Here is a 20,328-nt window from a genome sequence, read left to right as displayed (position 1 = left end):
CGCCACGTCCCCGAACGTGAGCCAGCAGCACCCCGGAAAGGCCCCGACCCGGGCGGCGGCGTCGGGTGCGGGCGGCCGAGGCCCGGCCCCGGACTCCCGGACGCGGAGCCAGCGCCGCCGTCACCCCGCGCTGCCCGCGACCGGGCGCCGCGCCTGCCCCAGATGGCGAGGCCGGCGTGGACAGCCCCGCCGCGCCCCGACGCCCCACGCGGGCGGCTCAGCTCGGACGCCGTGGGCCTGGGCGCGTTCCCCGGAGGCCGGCCCGGGGGGTCCGGGGGGCCTGGCGTCGTGGCCCTGACTCTCTTACGGGCCCTTTTCTGTAGGTCCCCGGCTCTCTTGGTGTCTTTCCACCTCGGCTCCCATCCCAGGCCTGCCCACAGTTGTCCCTCCTGGGAAGGAGACAAGCCAGGCGGGCGCCCCTGGGGCGGCGCCTCCGCAGGTGCGAAGCCAGGCGCGAATGGCCCGTCCAGAGGACGTTAGTTCCCTCGCGGCCCCACGGGCGTGATCAGGGCGGCTCCCACCTGGGGCAGGCGCAGCGGGCCCGCGGGGGCGCAGGGGAGCTCCCCTCCGGCCGGAGTCCATGTGCTGCTCCGGCCAGCCGCCCCAGAGCCAGGGACCGAACCCCGGAGCCTGGCGGTCAACAGCAAAGCCGAAACTTTCCTGAGGCAGGGAACACGGAGGAAGGGGAACGCAGTGCAATCAAGCCCGGTGGTTGCCCGGGCCGGCCTGGGCGCGTCTCCCACTGCGGTGGAGAGGCCCGCGCCCGGCTGGCCACGCCGCCCGCCCTGCGAGCTCATGGACGAAGTTGGCTTTTTGGCATTTGGGCAGGACCTTAGGAATTTTAACAGCCGGAAGCTGGCCAAGAGGAACCCTAGGCACCTCTCCTCTCCCCTGGAGTATTTTGGGAAAGACGATTCCAGAAGTGGCTTCTGAAATTTGGCTACGGTAGTGGATGGGAAACAAATTAAGAGAGGCACGAGCTAGAAAATCCACTGTAAATGTGGTTCTCTGCCCCGCAGCGGGAGCACTGAGGACTAGCCCCGAGCTTCTAACACCGCGTGAGTCATCCTCCAGGAATTAGGATTTTAGGGAGTGGTTCAGGTCTGGAGAGCCTCACAGTCAGCCGTGGAAATACTGAGATCTGCCTGGGAAGAGCTGACTTCAGAACCTTGATTTTTAGGATTTTGTGAGATCTCGTATCTTCTATCCATGTGCGTTTTAAGAGCAGTGGTTTATTTCCTGAGCCTTTTTGGTCAGAGAGGAGACGCAGGAGGGGTAGAGGATGCCCCAGTACCATGTGGCAATTTATAACCTTCCAGAAGTCTGGGGGAAACAGAGATGTAAGTGGTGAGAGGAATCAAAGTGATAGAGGTCACATGACTGAACATATTTATGTATTTATTACCTCCCAAAAGTGACTTAGTAGACTGTGATCTGGCTTTCCGCAGCTCCACGGTCTGTTCTACTGAAAGCCTCAAAAGTTCTCTTGGCCATTCTCTCCTGTTCTCCCTCCTTCCCCTTTCCTATCTTTAGCCTTGGTTTTTCGCCTGATAAAACCCGTTTCCTCCTGAAAGTATCCTCTGTGTGTTACAGAAAAATAGCCCAAACCAACATGCCCAGTGAGTGCATGATGGGAGGAACTGGCATTTGGGTGGATAAACAGCCCCTCTGCCTGAGGCTGACTCCCAGGTGAAAGTATAGCCAGGTGCTTGAAAACATCTCCCTTTCTTTTCCTCCCCAAATACTGTTGCTTGGGGAGTCCAGATAATTTCTCCCTTTTGGAAGGTAAGGAGAGACAAATTATGGATCTGATTCCTATTTGAATGGTAGTCATATCATGTAAATATCCTGAATACTCCCCCACGGTGCTCCTAGACATGGGCAGGGGCACATGCTTGGTGCACTGTGTTTTGGTCTTGTTTCCATACCTGTTGAAAAGTTTCTCCAGAAGAGGGCTCCATTCACAGCATTACGAAATTCTGAATCTCCAGCTCGTATTTTTAGAGAACTTCAGTGGAGCGGCTCCATCAAAACAGAACCATTCTCCGTATTCCAGGTTATTTGCTACATGCTCCCCCAAAGGAGAAATCCTGTCATTGGTTTTTTAATTTTTTTTTCCCTGAGAGTATCTTTCCTTCTTTCTCTTTTTCCTTCACCCTCCTTGTTCTGGTTCTGTTCTCATTTATTCTTCAACTCTGCAAGCCCTCAACATATTAGAGCAAGAAAAATTTCCAAGGCTCCAGTACACAATACAGTGTGGAATGCAGGGGAGCTCTGAGATCTCCTGGCATTGGACTTCAGTTGGACTGGCCTTTCTTCTTTAGGCAGCTACAGGGCAGGAACCATTCTGCTTATGAAAGGAGGTAATCTTCCCAATTAGTTATCTACCCGGAAGAGAGAAGCAGGCGCCAGTGCCTCCTCGCTCCAACACCAGTTGAAAAGGAGAGGCAAGCATCCATCTGTCATCCAATTATAATAATCGGCTGGGCAGAATCAAATCAAGTGACCAGTGGTTTGGACATTGCTTCCATTTAGCTGTCAGCAAGGTGTCCACATGCCTGCGTGAATCTGGCCCTCTGAAGGGACGCTGCCAGTTCCGCTCCCTGCGGCCGGTCTGCTCTGCGGCCACAGCGTCTGGCTGGGCCACAGCATCCCGTGCACCCTGACAGGCCCCTGTGGTCGCCATGTCCTTGGTCTAGGGGGGAAGTCATTCTCTCACCCCAGAGGCAGAGGCAGCAATAGGGAGGCCAGGGAGAGAAGAGATGACATTTCAGACTGGGAGTGTGCATCTAGCCAGGGTTGGTGGAAAAGGACGGACTGCCCTTTGGCTTAGCAGGCTGGGTCACAGGTTGTCAGTTTGGTGTTCTCTGTTTCAGCACAGAAACTCTTGCTTCGCAGAGAGGTTGCACAGTGGCAGCCGCCGGCCAATGTTAGCCCATGGAACAACTTTTTTGGCCTAAAGCTTTTGAAAAGTAAGAAATTAAACATTAAAAAACAACCCAGGTTTCTCATGTTTCTTAAGAAAAAAAAAATCAAGAGGTCTGACAGAAGACCTGCATTCCCACCTGGTCCTACTTGGTTGGAGTTGAACTAACACTCCCCTCACCCCAGCATTAGACTTATGTGTATTATCATAGCCTCCACCACTGTCTACCACACCCATCCCACTGGACTCCCCGATTTTACCACTTTGCCCCTATAGCCGCATGACTTTGGGTCTCTTCAGCCCTGGTCAGATGGGCTCAGTGAGTTCCTCAGTGGTGGCCGCGGGAAGGACAGGCTAGCTTCTTTCTGATGCCTGTGGTACAAACACACTGCGTTGGAGGAGCAGCGTGACCAGGGGCTGTGACACTGCGGGAGATCTGTACCCTCAGTACCGTGGGGAACCGCTCGCAGCTTGTCGCTTCGTGTGCAGTAATTACATCCAGACGAGGAACACTGCAGCTCTGGGTCCTGGACTATCAGATTACCTAAAGGCCATCATGTATCAGCAGCTCAGACACTCCAGGATCACTGCGTGTCCCCCAGACCCTCCCACCCTGCATGTCGGTAGTGCTCGGCCAAGAGCCATCACTGCCCGTGGAGTACTGTGCATCTGGCACCGTCATCACGAGCATAGCTCACTCACAGGGTAACCGTCATCACATACTGTGGTGACTCCCCGTGCTTGGCCTTTCAAGGGCTGCTGTGGCACCGAGCTAGCAGTCAGCCTTTGTAACTCCATGGGGAAGTTTCGTGACGGCACGGTCCCAGGGCATCTTATGCCTGGGTACCGTCACCTGCGCTGCTGTCCTAGAGCTTGGACCATATAATATATGTTATATATAACAATTAACACCCACTGTGGTTCTATATCCAGTGTTAAGACTACCATGGATGTTCTTAGCCCTGGAAGTGGGCTGCACGAATCTGGCTGCCTCCTCCCCCAGCAGCAGGTGAGACCCAGCGGACCCATGTGTTCCACAGCTACAGACCCTGAGGGTCTGGGGAAATAGAACCACAGACGCCTCTCAGATGGATATGTCTCTGCTGCCAGTTGCCCACAGAAGTCAAATCCCTGAAAATTAACATTAGCAACAGGCACGTTTTGACATGTCGTGTCTCATTTCAGAGACACCGACAAGAGCCACCGATCTTCTGCACAGGCACAAAGACCCTGTGTCTCCCAGCAGAACCCCGCTGGGCTGGGGAGGGGGGCGCAGCTGCTGCTCTACCACATGCCTGGGCAGGGCCAGGCCGGGCCGGAAATGAGTTCAGCTCTGCCGGGGCCCAGGGACCTTCGAAGGAATGTGGCCGCCGCTGTCCCTGCCCCAGAGTACCTCAGCCATGGTCTCCCCCCCCCCCCCCCTGGGGCCAGGAACTGCTTTTGCGTGTAGTGTGATTGAGGAAGGATGTGGTTGATGCAAAGCCTTGAGCTTGGGTCCCTGGATTTGTCTCTCCCTCTGCTGCTTGGTGGGTCAGTGTAGGGTCTGCAGAGGGTTGCTGGATCCCACCAATTGGCCTGCGGCTGACGGGGGCTATACGGGCTCCCTTTCACCTGCCACAGTAGTGGGCGGCCTAGGCCATCAACCTCAGGAGTTGCAAGTTATGGCTGGTAGCCTGTTGTATAAATAGCTCTATTGGATCATAGCCACGCCTGTTCATTTATGTAACGGGTGCTATGAAAACAGAGGAAAGAGCGTCTGGCTCCCAAGCCCTGAAATATGTACTCCGCAGCCCTTTACAGAAAAAGTTAGCCGGCTCCTGACCTTACTCAAAATTACAACCAGACAGACAGCAGGAGACTCCCCAAAGGGCTGGGGTGAGGGGCTCCTGCCCTTGGCACGGTCCCTCCTGTGCCCTGGGAAGTTCACCTGGGGCCACACGGCCTCGGCAAACGTTTCGGGCAGCCATGGCGGACCTCCGATAGGCAGGCATGGCACATATGCCATCTGTGCGTCAGAGTCCAGCTGCTAATAAGGCAGGCAGGCTCTGGCTCTGCTCTCTTGGGGCTCAGCTTGGCAGCTGAGGGATCAATATCAATTAATGAATAATTTAAAACCAAGACAACCACTGTGGAGGGAGGAAAGGCAGTTGTGTGAGGTCATGCCATTCTACACACTGTGTGCGTCTGTGCTTTATCCTACACTTGTACTGAAACATACGCTCCTGTGGGCCACGTAGCGCTGCCTGACATGAGGGTAGGTGTGTCCCCAGGGCTCACAACAGTTCCTGGCTCATACTAGGCACTCGGCAGGCATGAATGAATGAACAGTGAGTGAATGAATATAAGAAAGGAGTGAAATCCAGATAGAGGGTTTGGGAGGCCTTGCCGAGAGGCCATCAGGCTGGGGGTGGGCAAGGCAGCCCAGGCAGAAGGCATATCCGGCGGAAAGAGCCTGGTCCAGGTAGTGCCGAGGGGTGGGCAGGAGGTGTTGGTCACTTTGAGGATTTTGGTGTTTGTCTCAGAGCACTGGCAGCCATTGAAGGTCACAAGGGGAGGAGAGGGTGTGGAGTGACACGGTCAGATTTCCATTTTGAAGAGGTCACACAGCCATGGCTGGAGTGAGGATGAGCGGAAGGGGAAGCCCGGCGAGGCTGGCGCTCCCTGGGTGCCCACCCAGGTGAGAGCGCAGGGGACAGACACATGGAGGCTTGATGGCGGCTGGGTTCAGAGACGGCTGGGTAAAGCAGGGCTCTAACTCTTCTAATGGTCAGGAACCAATTGCTCAAACAGAAGCTGAGGTGTTTGACTTTAGTGGAGGACCTATGAGGATGATCATGGGGTGTTAGCTAGACTGTGGAGCTGCAGAGGTGCCTGGGCCTCGTTACGCCGCGCTGTCAGACCCGGTCCATGCTGGGACTGTCCTTGCATGGAGTGACTGGAGTGCAGCCCCTGTAACAAACCAATCTCTGACACTTTTTATGCAAAAGATATTGGGAGAAACAGTACCAAGCCCTTTAATCATTTCTCGAACATTCAATCAGCAGCACTAGAAATATTTCTTACATGAAGCAAATAATGATCGACTACATTCAGCAATCACTTTGCAAATGCTAACATGCCTTCATTTCACCTTATCAAGTATAGCGTTCATGACTCGTATGCTTCTGAGAATAGTACCAGAACATTCTGCTGGGTGCCAAGCAATACTGGAAATGTTTAGCAACTGGATCTCTCTCTCTCTCTCTCTCTCTCTCTCTCTCTCTCTCTCTCTCTCTCTCTCTCTCTCTCTCTCTCTCTCTCTCTCTCTCTCTCTCCCCCCTACACACACACACACCAAACCCAAACCAAGCTATAGCCATATGATTTGTGATGCTTGCAAATTACTGTGTGATATTGGGGCACCAACTCAAAAGGAATCTGGGAAGACAAAGTTGACTTCTGCAGAAGGGTGTGCCTTTGTCAGGAAGCCAAGTAAGCAAGCAAGCACGCTGGGCAGGCCTTCTGCCCAGCTTTGATCACTAACACGCTGCTGCTCTTTATTCTGATTGTTTGGAACTTAGGTTCACAATCTTGCAGAGCTGGCTAGTTTGAAAGGGGCTGAAAGTTTATCCAAGCAATCAACCCAAATCAGGACATCTGGCCTAGGTAGGAACTTGTCAGAAAAACAATTATTTCTCAGCTGGTACTCTACTACTTGTGCCATTCCTCCAGCTCCGGGAATAACAATTCTTGTAACAGGATGTGACTTAACAAAAATTAGCTTCTTGTAAGATGGCGGCTACCTTTAAAATGGTGGTGCTTACGTCAAATGGTCACTTGGACGAAAAGATTCTAACTCCCACGTAAATACCCTCACTATGGGTGGCTTTACCCTTCCAGCCAGGTTAGCAGTGGTCTCTAGGAAGCTATTAACTGACTCTGCACACCATAGACTTGGGCCTGAGCAATGGGCAGCCAGTAAAGGCCACATTACTTTGATGTAACCTACAGCAAAGTTCTTCCCTGTTCTCATCTGCAAAATGGACAAAATGGTGTTAAAACCCAGACAATCCTAGTTTGCTGTAAAGATGCTCACAGATGGTCACGATCACAGTCACCTTCAAGGAAACAGGTGTCCACATCTTCTCCATCACCCCAGAATCCACGACTCTGCTGTGGGCCCTGTGAAAGTGTTTGGTGAGTTTGATTCAGTCACTGAATGGAGTTTGATGTGTGAAAACAGTGTATTCTTGGTAGCATTGATTCTGAGCCAGCCTATCCTGCCTTTCTGCTGTCTTTCCTTCCTTTTCTTGTTGCTTCCTTCACAGAGGTTTACTTTGCCATATGCCAGGCTTTCAACTAAGCGATTCATGCTCAGGAGGGCTCATGAACAGTTGTCATCCCCTTTCAACAGCTGGAGAAGCCGGGGGACTCGTGGAACGGGCCTGGGATCACAGAGGAGGCAAGTGTGAGCAGGGATATGAGCCTGGGGTGTGTGTGTGTGTGCACACGCGCATGCACGCGCACATGCACGCACACACACACACCATGTTTCTGATAGCTTCAGCCAGTCACTAACTATGAACAGGTGTTTGGTAACTCAGAGGCCAACAGGCTGGGCAGAATCCCTGTTCTCACAGCTTTTATAGTCTAGTGAGAAACAGGCAAATAAGTTGCTGAAATAATTATGAATTTAGTGATAGTTCAATAGGAAATAGTTGCTGATATAGATAACAGAAAGGGGGTGCTGCTGGCTCACCCTTCCCTGATGTTCTTCTACCTTCTCTCCCTCCCTCCCTCCCTCCCTCCCTTTCTCTCTCTCTCTCTCTCCCCCACCCTCCCTCCCTCCTTCCCTCCCTCCCTCCCTCCCCCATCCTCCCTCCTTTCCATCTTTTCTTCTCTGCTCCTTTTTCCCTGTTTTCTTCTTTCTTCGCCTATTTTTTAAAATACATACCAAGTGCCAAGAATGCTGCTAATCTGGGAGTGCTGAGCTGGACACAGCACCCTGCCTAGCACAGGGAAGGAGCTGGTCTGGAATTGGAGCCTGTGGGAGGGTGAGGAGCTGGGGTCTCAGTCTGCTTAAAAGAGTTGAGGAAACTCCAAGCTTTGCGCGTGGGTCTGAACCCTGGCCCAGACATTTGCCTGCTTGTGTGGCTGCCATAAGTTACTCATTGCCCGCTCTTCTGTCTCCCCTCTTTGCTTACACAAGTAAAGGAAGGAAATATCTATACCTGCCCTTCAAAAGTTTTGTGAGGAGTGAAAAGGGTGTATATGGACCTCATCCCGTGACTGCCATCTGTGAGGGGGCCTAACAAATGTCGGATGTATTAACTTTTGAGCATTGTGCTCTTGGGAAGTTGAGAGTACACTGTGACGCCAGGAGGGGTGGGGAGTACATATTTGAAAAGCACGGCTGTTAAAAATAAAGTTTGTTCCCCAGGGAGATTCTCATATTAATCGGTCCCCAAAGATTGTTCCCCTGGGGCTTTCATGCCTCATAAAAATCATTTGATCTTCTAGATGTTTTCTGCCAAGCAGCTGGTCCCTGGAGGCTTGGTTAGGGTGGTGTGAGCACATGTGTGTACACGCACCAGTGTTACGAGTACCTATTACTTATTATGATTATCTTAACTACCTCAGGATAGCTACAGTTTTCCATAGCTGCAGGTGTCCCTTGTGTACACGAGTTCAGATCCTTGTCACAGCCCCTAGAGATAACTGTTCTCCCCTAGGTTTTGTGGGTGGTGGCAAGCTGTGGGTGTTTGAGTCCTATTTGCCCAGGGTCCTCAGGTTCACGGAGAAACCACGTGTTTCGCCTGCTGGGCACGCTTCTTCCCTTCTACGTTGTGCTAGTGTATAAAAAGCCTCCGTCTTCCGAGTCTGTCCTCCATCACTTCACCATTATGTAACAATTCACTCTTTTGTTGGTTTTGTTCTCTGATTTTTCCCAAAGCCAGAACGGCTGCCTGGGATGCCCTCGTTTCTTGAGTTTCTGGTTTCTAAAAGGTGGATCTGGGTCTTCGCTTTCTGCCTGGGCACCTGGAGCAGTCTTCGGAACTGGGTTAGCCCAGGGTTTTTAGTGTTCTTTGCCTCAGAGTCTGGCTTTTGGCCAGGGCCAAACAACCCACACACACCCAGCAAGAAGAGCCACCCCAGCAAGAATGGCCCAGCAGCAGGGCCCGGATTGGGTGTGGCTCAGCCGAAGTTCCACAGTGCACGCAGTCCCTGCCTCTGCGGGGCTCTGTGTGTCTCCCAGTGCCAGTACCTCCTGCACCCTATCGTGGGTGGTGTTTTCCCCAGTCCAGGCAAAACGACTGTATGGCCGATGGCCAAATGGAGTCACAGGAATTTGCAATGTGTTGCAACCGGACTGCATCTAACTCGAAGTTTAGCTCTGTTTTCTCAAAACAGACTTTCGTGATAAATCCTTTTAGTTTAAGTGTGTCTGGTCAGGTAGCCATTCACTAAGCAAGCACTAGGCTCTGACAGTGCCTGCCACCCTTCGACAAGCAGGATAGAGCAGCAATGCTGCCTTTCCCATAGAACTTCTTCCACTGGACAGATGCTGTTTGCGTGCCAGATTCCCATAGCTTCACACGCCCGGTCCCCCACGAACGTGCTGGCTCCTTCTGCTGCCCTCAGTGGGCTGACGTCTGTGCGTCCCTCTGTGCATGTCATGGGTGACTAAGACATTCCCTCGGCAGACTGTCGGTGCGTGGGAGCTGAGGGTGTCCGCGAGAAGCATGGTCGCCTGACCGCCCTCCGAGAGTGTATGATCTAACAGGGAGAAAGATAAAAGTGAGAGTAAGCAAGTATGATAACTTGGCCTGGAGAAAAGCTGTGAGAAAACGTTGAGGGACACGGAGGATGGTTCTTAGTTTGTTTGCCATGCTTTCTCGGGCTGAGGACCTTTTATTCTGGTGCAGTAATCTTTGTAGTTCTTAGGGAGATGTCCTATCATTTGTGAAATGAAGGTGGTAATAAATCAAGGAAAGTTTTATCCTTACTGATAAAGTGGTATCAGTTAATGTCTGTTTGTTCCTTACTCTTTTTGTTGAAATTTTATCTAAAATATTATTAGCAATTATTTAAATTAGGGGAAGGTAGTTTTAAATGACTTTTTTAAAAATGGCAATACAGTAAATATATAGTCATTCTTGTAGTCATTCAAATGTAGACTAACATGTAGGATAACAGTTGCTAGAGAAGTAAAATCAAATAGGCTAGGCTGCATTTCAATTAAGCTTCATTTCCAAAAATAGGCAGAGATGGGTTTGGGCCTTGGTCTATCGTTTTCTGAGCCTTGACCCTGACCATTAGCTACCTCATGAGTTGGTCAAACTAGGACAAGGAGAGGTGGGTGGGTGGAGCAGAGGTCAGGAAAAGAGACCAGCATTTTCTTTGGCCTTTGTTTCCATGAAAATTGTAGTAATTCTTTAGAACACATATCGCTGGATTATAGGTGTTAACTCTCATCAAGGTGAGGATGCTGGTAGTCATTTAGAGCTCGTAGTCCTTAGACCAGCTCTAAAATATCTGAAAGTGTGGCTGCTATGGTAGTTGTCTGGGCTGCATTCCTGAGGCTTTCTTACTGCCCACAGGCATCACGGTGTTCAGCCCTGTTGCTTGGCTTGTGTTCCCACAAACAGGGGTAGAGACATGGGGCTGGGGGCAAGGGCTGGCTCGAGAGGCAATCCGGCATTCAGAAGTGGAGTGAGATGAGAAAAAGAAGCCAGTGAAGACTGTCATCAAGATGGCGCCGGTACGGCCACAGAAATTAGGGCTCATGGTCGCCCTGAAAAAAAAAGAAAACTCTGTACAACTCACTTTAGAATTCTCCCTTTGAGTGACAAGGGGTGGGGTGGATCTCCCTGGGCCCACCTTCCACTGCGGGATCAGCCCCTTGGCAGCTGCAACCATTAACTCCGTGCTTCCAGGCCAAGCCGTTGCTGGAGGCTCAGAGGAGCATCTATTACCCTGGAGGGGTCCTGAGCCGCAAAGCGGAGAGGCTGGCAGGCACTGGACGCTCAGCGTGTGCCCTCAGCATGGACGTGGGGTTCCACCTGACACACTCGGGTCCCTGGAAAATCCCTCAGTAGAGCCCAGGAGAGCAAGAAGAGTTAGGGTGTGTGTGTGTGCGTGCGTGCATGCCTCTGTGTGTGTGTGTGTGTGTGTGTGTGTGTGTGTGTGTGTGTGTGTGTGTGAAATCTTTTGATGTTGGTTGAGCACCCACCTGCAGATATTCTCTTTCCCACTAGATGGTACCAGCATGCCAAAGCCCTGGGAAGCTACCTCAGGGCCTCCTCTTTGACGTGGAATGTAGTCCTACTACTTTCAGACGATTAATAGATCAGCAAGCCAAGGCCAGAGGAATGGATGGTAGCAGTTTCGGGAGCAGCAGACAGGAGGAAAGCAGAGAATCTGGAAAATTACCCTCATACACTCATTCAGTCATTAGTCAACACACATTACTGCGGAGGGCTTGCTGTCCTTCTAGACCAGGAACATGGACATAACCAGGCATCTTGCTCGCACACTGGATGGGAAGGAGATGGTGTGAAGTGACTAGGTGGATGTACAATGTCTGTCAGGTGACAATGAGGGCTGTGAGGAATGATGGAGCAGGCTAAGTGGTGGCCGGGCCAGAGGGAGGCCCCAGCCTTTCCCTATTCTGCCTACTGGCTGTAGGAGGAGAGATGGCTCCCATGCTCCCTAGCCCAGTTCTGCCACTCATGGCCCCTCTGATTCTGCGGCTTGATTTTGAAAGGGGACTGTGAGCTTGAGGAGGGCAGAAATGGCTCTTGACCAGTGAATGTTGGCCAGTTGGAGGCAGTTGCAGCGAAACCCCCAGCTCTGTGGCTTGCGTGCTGTTGGTTGATTCTGCCCATCTGTTGTTGTAGATTTCATTCATCTGGAATAATGGTGAATTGTGATTGTTGACATACAGTAGAGCTGAATTTTACTCAGAGGTTGGGTTGTAAAGTCAGGGTTCAAAGCAAACACAGAATTGTCATTAACCTTGAAATCTTTGTAAGTTGCCCATTAAAGCACAGCGCACATGGTTTTGTGTATGCAGCCTCGTGTGGTAATCAATGTGGAACGATGTATAATGCATGCCGTAATGTACAGTGCATAATAAACAATATATGCAAGATGTAATTTTCCAGCACTTAATTGCAGTATTTACATTGTTCTTTTCTCTTCTCTGTCTCTCCCTGGTCGAAGAGCTGGGTTTACATTAGTTAAATGTGCATATGATAGAAGTTCGCTGTATCTCTTCAGTGAGGTTCTTCATTACATCTCCCACCCGGCAGTAGTTGCTTCCTCTGCTGTGCTCTGCTTCAGTCTGGGTTCCTACCAGTGGCATGCCTTGAGCCGGGGAGCTGCGTGTCGGAATCCCAGCAGCGGTCCTGGAGGCGGTGGCTGTGAGGGGGGCTTCACCTGGATTCTGTAGACACACAAATCAGCCCGCTTACCCCTCTTAATGACACTTCCAATATCTACTGTGATTCTAACTCCATGTCACAGATAGGGAGCCCAGTATTCCTGATAACAGTCACACAGCTATGCAGCTTTGGGGCTGGGGTTCAGATAATTCTACCTGCTTTATGATTTCAGGCAGCAGATGAGCTGTCTGGAAGAGGCAGAGGCCCAGCCGAGCAGTGGTTTCCTGGCACAGAGTGACTGCTGACGGATGTGGGGTTCTTTGTGGGTGGGGAACGTGTAACTGGAGTGGTGGTGCCTGCACGCCTGTCCACATTCTGAGCACACTCAGAGCCACAGAGGGGTATATTTAAGAGTGAGCTTTATATTGTGCCAATGCTGTCTCCATACAGCTATTACTAAGCTGCCTGCTTTAGGCAGCCCTAGGGCAGGAAGTCCAAGCTCAGGACTGCTGCCTGCTCCATTTCTGAGTTCACATGGCCCTTTCTACAGGTACTCACCATGAGAGGTGCCATTCTTCTTCTCTAGACAAAGCTGCTCCACAGAAGGGCCCTTTAGCCATCCCCCATCCCATCGTAGAGACCAGAGAACGGGAGGAAGGCGCTGAACAATTGGGGGCTGGCAAGTGGCACTGCCAAGACTTCGACGCAGCCATTCTGGGCCGTGGCTCCCAGTCCTGCTGGCCACACCTGGACTCGCGCCCGGTCCAATCCATGGAAAGCGACCCAGGAGGTCTAGAGCTGCAAGTAACTTCAACCCACTAGCAGCAAAGCCAGGTTCTTCACTTCCATTTTGCTGATTTGTGAGGTGGATTCTAGAACCATCTTTGTCTCAATCTTCCTGGACATTTCTGATATGGGAGTGGGAGGGCTGGCAGTAAACCCCGAGACTGTGGGAAGAGGAGATGCATTCGAGTGGCTGACTTTTAAAAGTAGTAAGTGGACCAAGAAAGCAAAGGAGGGAGAGAGGGAGAAAAGGAGGGGAAAAGGGAGAGAAAGAAGAGGAGGAGAGAGAGGCACGCTACTCTTCACCATGTTGAAGTCGATAGCAGATTCTAGAAGGATTTAGGATTTTTCCAAATTACCATGGCTGTTGGGCACCCCTTGGCTGGTTCAGCTGGAGAGTCTGACGGCACGGTAATGAGAAGGCAACCTGAGATCCCAGCCCAGGCCTCCTGACAGCCGCTCATCCTCCAGCTCTGGTGCTCCGCCCCCTCCAGCCGCGCTGTCCCAATCGGGCTCCTTTGATTCCCAAGTCCCCTGCACCATGTAATTTGCTCCTCTCTGCCCTCATCTGTGGGTTAATTACTTAGATTTTTCTTTCATGTTTAAATGCAGAGTGACAAAGCCATGATCTATACCCAGTGCAACAAGAAAGGGCAGCCAAGGGGTCCTCTCTTGCCCAGGCCCAGGGCAGTCCTTGTGTTTGCAGCCAGAGGTGTGGAGACCGTGTAAAGGCAAAGCTGAAGCACTATCTGTGCCTTCCTGGGTCTGAGGCCTGGACAGGCAGGCGTAGTTAAGCTGGGCAGAGGGCTAGGAACCGACCATCTCAGATCTAGAACCTCAGAGCCTCAGGGGAAGGGGAGGAGGAGGAAGGGCTCTGACAGAGATCTGGTGTCCTGGGTGACAAGGGGACCAGGCAAAGCCGCCGGGTCTCTGTGCTTTTCCTGGTAATTTTTCCACTGCAGAATTTTCAGAGCATTCCACAAAATAAGAACACACTGACCATATATGAAATCTGTTACCCAGAGGAAGTGAGCAAGGAGGAACTGAAGACGTTTCTTTCTCAGCGTGTGGTTAGGTTCCAAGGAGTATGTGCCCTCACCATGCCTCCCAGCCCCACCCAAGTACCCAGACTAGGTCTCCAGGTAGTAATTCCCAGAATACCCATGGTGCTTAACAAAAAGCTGTCAGGAGGCAAGGATCTCCGAGCTTGGGCCCAGCACCCAGGGTCAGCCACAGCTGCTAGTCTGTCAGAAAAGCATACTCTCCAGCCCGGATCCACCGAAGTTTTGAGCCTCTGGAAGTGGATCTAGAAATGAGTGTTTGCAGAGTTTGCAAACCTGAAGGAACATCAGAATGGCTTCTAGGCAGGAAGCCTATCCACAGTAATTCTTTGGTGCCCTGCTGAATGTCAGTTCCCTTCCTGATGCCTGACCTGATGATTGCATGTGAAGTGTGGCCTGAACCAGTGGTTCTCAACCAGGGGCAGCCATGCCCACAGGGGACCGTTCTCAGGGTGAGGGGAGCAGGGGGCTACTGGCGTCTGGTGGGCAGAGGCTGGGGAGGTTATTCAAGACTCTCCAATCAGCATGTCAGGCCTGTGACCACAAACCACCCCAAGCCAGAGGTCAGTAGTGCTGAGGCTGAGAAACATTGGCCCAACACAGACGTCCTGCTCAAACCACACCTGTGCTACTGTGGTCTCGACGTGTTCTTCGTGTGAGCAGGCAGGGTGTGAAGTTGGGTCTGTGTGAAAGAGGCCTGGCAGCAAGCCACCATTCAGGTGAGAGCGTTCAGAAGGCAAGACTGCATTCCAGGTGAATTAAACTGAAATCCATTCCTTTGTGAGGAAATAGAGAGATGTTAATGAAAATTTCAAAGGGCATTTAAAGCAAGGGTCATTATGAGCAATTTAATCAAGAAATGGTAGAGTGAGTTTGCTGACTAAGTGAGTTTCACTTAGTATGTGAAATGCCCAAATTGTTGGGGTAGGTGTTTTGCTACAGAAGCTGTTTGCATTCCTGGTGGACAAAACTTGGCCAGTTAGCTACTGGTTCTGAGACATTGTCACTGGTTCTGAGACAACGTCACTGGTTCTGAGACATGGCTGCTGATTCTGGGACATCACTGCTGATTTTGAGGCGTTGTCACTGGTTCTGAAACATAATCACTGGTTCTGAGACATCACCATTGGTTCTGAGACATCGTCACTGATTCTGGGACATCTCTGCTGAATTTGAGACATCGTCACTGGTTCTGAGACATCGTCACTGGTTCTGAGATATCACCACTGATTCTGGGACATGGCTGCTGATTCTGGGACATCACTGCTGATTTTGAGACGTTGTCACTGGTTCTGAGACATCGTCACTGGTTCTGAGACATCGTCACTGGTTCTGAGACATCGTCACTGATTCTGGGACATCACTGCTGAATTTGAGACATCGTCACTGGTTCTGAGACATCACCACTGGTTCTGAGACATCTCATCAGAACCAAGAAGAAGAAGCTATCTTCAGGTGGCCGTTGTCCCAGGAGCAGATTCAGTGGATGTGCCACCAATCATTTGGGCCCTATTTACAAGCTTTGAGTAACCTTTCTGACTCTTTGGACCTATGGTTTTCAGTTTACCAGTCCTTCCTTACTGGAAATGGTCCTTACTAGTGGGGCTTAGGCAGTGGTAAGGAGAGAGTTCAGGAGGCCAAGGCCCTCGTGTGAAGAGATGGCTATCTCTGACCAGCTTTTCCTAAAGCATGGATTGCTGGGCGCGCTCCATCAGCGCCGTGAGGTGGTTCTTATGGACATTCCATTTACACATGAGTCAGAGAGGGGTCAGGCATGTCAGTTGAGGGTGGAGCAGAGGAAGAGAAGAAGAGAAGGGATCGAGTCTGCAGGGGGAGAGGCAGAACCAGAGAGACAGTGTGACCATCTCATGGGAAGCATGAATGCAAATTTGGGACAGAAATGCGGCATGTTTGGGGGCAACAAGAGGGCTTCTCTGGGTGACAGTGAATGTGAATGTAGTGTGAAATTGGATCAGAGCTGCAAAGATGACTGTTATTAATAGCATCACTGTTATTCTAGCTACGGGATCCTATGGTGGCTGCAGGCAGTGTCTGGCAGTGCACCGTGACTATTAAGAGCCCAGGAAATTGGCAGATGGGAAGAAGGTAGAATTACAGTTGGAATTCCGTTCTGCCTCATAAGCTGTGTGTTCATGTACTGGTGGCTTAACCTCTCTGTGTCTTAGATACCAGACCCATGAAATACGGACAATGAATGATACCTACTAGGTATTGGGAGATTCCCCAAGAGCAAGTTCTGAGAGGAGGATTGGAGCACAGTGAATTCACTAGGGAAGTGATCCGGGGAAACTGTTGGGGGTGGGAAGCTGAGGCAGGCAAGGGCAAAGACATGCAAAGGGTTGGTTGTGCACGCAGTAACTGCGGCAGGTGCCTGGACTGAATCCCCAGGGGCCTCGGGGAAGCAGTGTGGAATATCCACTTCAGTGTCAGTCTGGCGGGTGTGATGGGAGGGCTGCCCCAGGTTACATTGGTTTTGAGACCACCAGGCTGCTTTCAGATATGCTTTGGGCTCCGAAAAAGTGCTCCGCAGAGCGGTGTGGCACCTCGCCATCAGCAGATGCGCCAGCCCTCTACGGAAAGGCCAGAGGAGACGTGGGTGTGGGGGAGGCCAGAGGAAGCCAGGAGAGTCTTCTGGGGTCAGCACCAAAAGGCACAAGAGCAGTGTGCCCTCTGCACCAGGAATCTGTAGCTAAGAAGTTAAGGAAACGGCTCGGCACTGAGAAAGCTGCGCAGCGATGCTCCTGTGTATTATACGTGATGGCACAAATTGGAACTAGCAATAACTGCCAGCCCTTATCGAGCGGCTGTCATGCGCTTGGTGCGATAAATGTTGTACAAATAGGCTAAATTCCAAGCACTAGTAAAGCAGCTAAGTGACTCGGTGGAATATTACACGGCCACTAAAGAAGATGGTTATGAAGACCATAATGACAGGAGAACATCTAAGTGGGAAATGAGTACTGGGCAGTAAATGAGAGGGAGAGTAGGGTTCTTCCTGAGCACAGCAAGCCTGCGCACCTGGGAAGGAGGGTGGGCCCGGAGGACGTCTGTCAACCTTCTGACTGCCCTTTGGTTCCTATAAGGGGATCCTGAATGATTTTTTTTCTCTCTAGTTTACAAATATCCATTGATGTGCTTGTATTACAGTTATAATGGGAAAAAATAGGAGAAAATTGAAAAAGTAAAAGAAATGGGGGACCCTAAAACTAGATTGTAGAGAATCCAGTAGAGGTTTTGGGAGGGAAATAATATAATGGAAACTATTTCAGAGAAATGAATCTGGGGGCAGTGTGGAAGATGGATTGGATCAGGAAGGCCCAAGGCAAGAGTCCAGCTTGCAAACTAATAAAGGTCACAGCCAGCAGAGAGGAAAGATTAGTTTGAGAGGCTTGGAAGTCAATGAGATGATGAGGGAGGAAGAGAGCAGCAGCAGAAGTGCGGCTAAGACTTTTAAGGCTAAGGGGGTAAAATTCTCAATAGAACAGGTAGATACGGGTTTAAATACACTTTTAAATACATCCGAGCCAGGTTTTTTTATGTCTGTTCTCTCATTTAAACCTAACAATGACCTCATCCTTGTTTTGCAAGCAAGGTAATAAGAGATTAGGGAAATAAGGCCACTTGCCCAAGTTCACAGTGAATCTGAGCTTCTGTGAATGGATGGATGGATGGATGGATGGATGGATGGATGGATGGATGGATGGATGGGTAGGAAGATGGTTGAATGGGTGGGTGGAAAGATGGATAGATGGGTGGCTGGGAAGATGGATGGATGGATGGAACAGTAGGTAGTTAGAAAGATGAATGAATCAGTTTTGGGGTAGGTAGACAGTTGGATGGACAGGTGGATGGATAGATGGGAGCATGGACAAAGGGGAGATTGGATAGATCAATAAATGAGTGAATGGTTAGAGGAAGATGGAGAAATAGATTGATAACTAGGTAAGAAAGGAATAGCACTAGATGTTACAATGCTAAAGTAGATAAAAGGAATTCAAGAAGGAAACAACAGATACTATTAGGTGGTATTGAAAGAAGGTAGTAAAGAAGAAAAATACTAGATTTTCAGGAAGAAAGAGTGGCCACTGTCATCTTTAAGAAGGTCATATCAGTCAAGTACTAGAAATTAGTCTTAGGCAACTTTGGGAGACTGAGGAGCCGGGACATTTTGGGAGGAACCTATAAAACGACTAGTCAGATGATTGAATATGAAAGTTTAATAACAGGTGTGAGTTTAAGGAACAGAGTCAATAAGAGGAAGGAGGGATGATGTAAGATAGGAAGGGGAGGAGAGGAGAAAGGAGGTCTAGGAAAAATGGAAAAAGAAGTCATTACTGACGAAGAATGAGGACAACTGGAAGTCTAGAACGGGTCAGCTCCAGTGTCCTTCTGATAATCTTGTAATGGTCTTTCCCTCACACTGCCACCGTGTACAGCAAGAGGCTCTCAGGAGGATAAACTGAAGCATGACACATTGTAGGACAGTACTTGACATATTCTAGGGCAAAATGGGGCCAGGCTCCTGTGACTTTGATGATCACCATCAGCGCCACTTCCTGGGAAGGAGCCTCGATCTATAGATCAATGGCGCTCCCTGAGGCCTGATATGGTGGTCCACGCCAGTATTCCTAGCTTCTCAGAAGTCTAAGATCTGTAGTATCGTGGTTTGAGACCAGCCTGGGCAAAAGTTCTTGAGAGTCTATCTCTAATATAAGTGTGGTGTTGTGCATCTTTCATCCCACCTACCTGGGAAGTGCAAATAGGAGGATTGCAGTCCAGGGCAGACTGAGCAAAGAGGAAGCCTATTCAAACTACAGTTAAAGTAAGCCAGATGCTAGTACTTATACCTGCAGCCCCAGCTACTCAGGAGGCTGAGATCCAAGAAGGTCAGGGTTTAAAACCAGACAAGGCAGGAAAGCACTTGAGACTCCAATTCAGAAGGCAGGGCTGGAGGCATGACTCAAGTGGTAGAGTGCCAGCTGAGCGAGCAATCTATACAACCAAGTGCAGGGTCCTGAGTTCAAACCCCAGTACCACCTCCTCTTTCCCCAAAGACATCGTTCTCCCTCACTGATGACAGGGTAACAGCGATTAAGATGCATTGTTCTCATAAGCTGATTTATTGGATGGTAACTCCTCTGTCCAACTACTTAAAGATAACAACAACAACAATGATAATACAAGAACATAATAACAGAAAAGAGCATATTCCCCGAGAAACTGCATCTAGCACCCCAGCATTGTGCTACCCGCCACAGAAAGTAGACATCTTTGTTTTTTTGTTTTTTTTTTTTTGTCGGTCGTGGGGCTTGAACTCTGGGCCTGGGCGCTGTTCCTCAGCTCTTCAGCTCAAGGCGAGTGCTCTACCACTTGAGCTACAGCGCCACTTCTGGTTTTCTGGTGGTTTATTGGAGATAGGAGTCTCACGGTCTCTCCTGCCCGGGCTGGCTTTGAACCGCGATCCTCAGATCTCAGCCTCCTGAGTAGCTAGGATTACAGGTGTGAGCCACCAGCGCCCGGCAAAAAAGTAGACATCTTTGATGGAAGAAAATTAATTTTGTGCAAGACATGGTGCGTAGCCACGGTGTGCAACTTTGTCGGTTGGAAACGAACCTTCTGCAATGTGCAACAGATGAGGCGTGTTAGGTTCCACTTTTCTTTCCTTTTTTTTCCCTTCATTTTGAGGAGACCATTAATAAACAGAAGCTGCTCATTAAGGCAGAGTTGTAGGGTGTTTACCAGGCAGTGGCGAGCGGCTGGGTGCCAGGCAGCCGAGAACGCGGTCCACTCGGAGGGGGCCCGTGAAGATCCATCGGATCCCAGCAAGCACTGTGAACTCGGTGCCCTTTCCCATTCCAGGAAGTTTTATGCTTTTCTAATTGGTGCTAGGAGAGGCCTGCGTCCTGCACACTTGGCATGAGTGGCCCTGAAAACCTTATTAACCCAGCCACTTGGCCTTCAGACTGCAGCCCCTGGGGTGGTGGTTCCGACTTGGGTTTAGCTGGGCCCCAGCGAGTCCTACTGTTGGGGTGAAACTTTGCATCTTTCTCTGGCTGGCCTTGCTCTGGAATGACCATTGCTTGAGCCTTGTCGTCCAGAAAGTCACCTCCGTGCCCAGCCTGCTTCTTCCTGCTCTTTCCCTCCTCCCTGAGGAGCCAGGTTCCTGGGGAAG

At 50.6% G+C, this 20,328-nt stretch overlaps 1 protein-coding gene across 1 annotated transcript in view; it reads left to right on the top strand.

Moving 5' to 3' along the window:
* LOC138822875 (cadherin-13) overlaps window positions 1–20,328 on the top strand; it is a 715,907-nt gene that overhangs the window by 1,211 nt on the left and 694,368 nt on the right. The window lies entirely within an intron of this gene.

The sequence above is a fragment of the Dipodomys merriami genome, unplaced genomic scaffold (genome assembly GCF_024711535.1).
Source record: "Dipodomys merriami isolate MVZ:Mamm:240054 unplaced genomic scaffold, mDipMer1.0.p SCAF_116, whole genome shotgun sequence".
NCBI classification, from domain to species: domain Eukaryota; kingdom Metazoa; phylum Chordata; class Mammalia; order Rodentia; family Heteromyidae; genus Dipodomys; species Dipodomys merriami.
The sequence above is the reverse complement of the archived record's forward strand: the minus strand, read 5'-3'. Positions and strand labels throughout refer to the sequence as shown.